We start from the raw sequence: 633 nt of genomic DNA on the forward strand, positions 1-633 counted from the left end.
ACACTGAGGGTTGCGATCTGTGGCCGGTCACGAAAAAAGACAAAAAAAGGAAAAAAAAAAAAATAATAATTTTCCTGAAGTAAAGTAACAAAGGGCTTTGTAATGGGGGGAAGTTGGGTCCAATCTGGTTCTTCTGTTTATTAATAGCCATATAAACATCAGCAAGTTACTTAATTTAACTTCATTTTCTTCATCTGTAAAATGTACATAATACTCATTCCCCAAGAGTTACTGTGAGGATTAAATGAAATAGCACACATTAAATGCTTCTCCTAAAGTAAGTAAACAATGTGTTACTTCCCATTTTCTCTCCCTGTCCCCCAAAATAAAGAAAGCCAGATTATAATGACATTATCATACTTCAGTGAAGAAAGGTTCGTGTGACCTTTTGCACAAACAAAACTGTGAAATAAAAATTGCTAAGGAGCATTTATGAATGTGTATTCTGCTAACAACTAAAGCACTACAACTTTCACAGCGTTCTAGGTCATCTCTAATGCCCCCTCCCATCTCCACCTCTACTCCAGCCCTCTATCCACTTTACTTAAGTTTAAGTGGTCCAGATTTCAGATCTTTCCCCCATTCACAGCAGCCTTCCCTCAATTAATCTGTTAAATTGTTTTACTGTATTTA

The sequence above is a fragment of the Galeopterus variegatus genome, unplaced genomic scaffold (assembly GCF_000696425.1).
Source record: "Galeopterus variegatus unplaced genomic scaffold, G_variegatus-3.0.2 Scaffold2163, whole genome shotgun sequence".
NCBI classification, from domain to species: domain Eukaryota; kingdom Metazoa; phylum Chordata; class Mammalia; order Dermoptera; family Cynocephalidae; genus Galeopterus; species Galeopterus variegatus.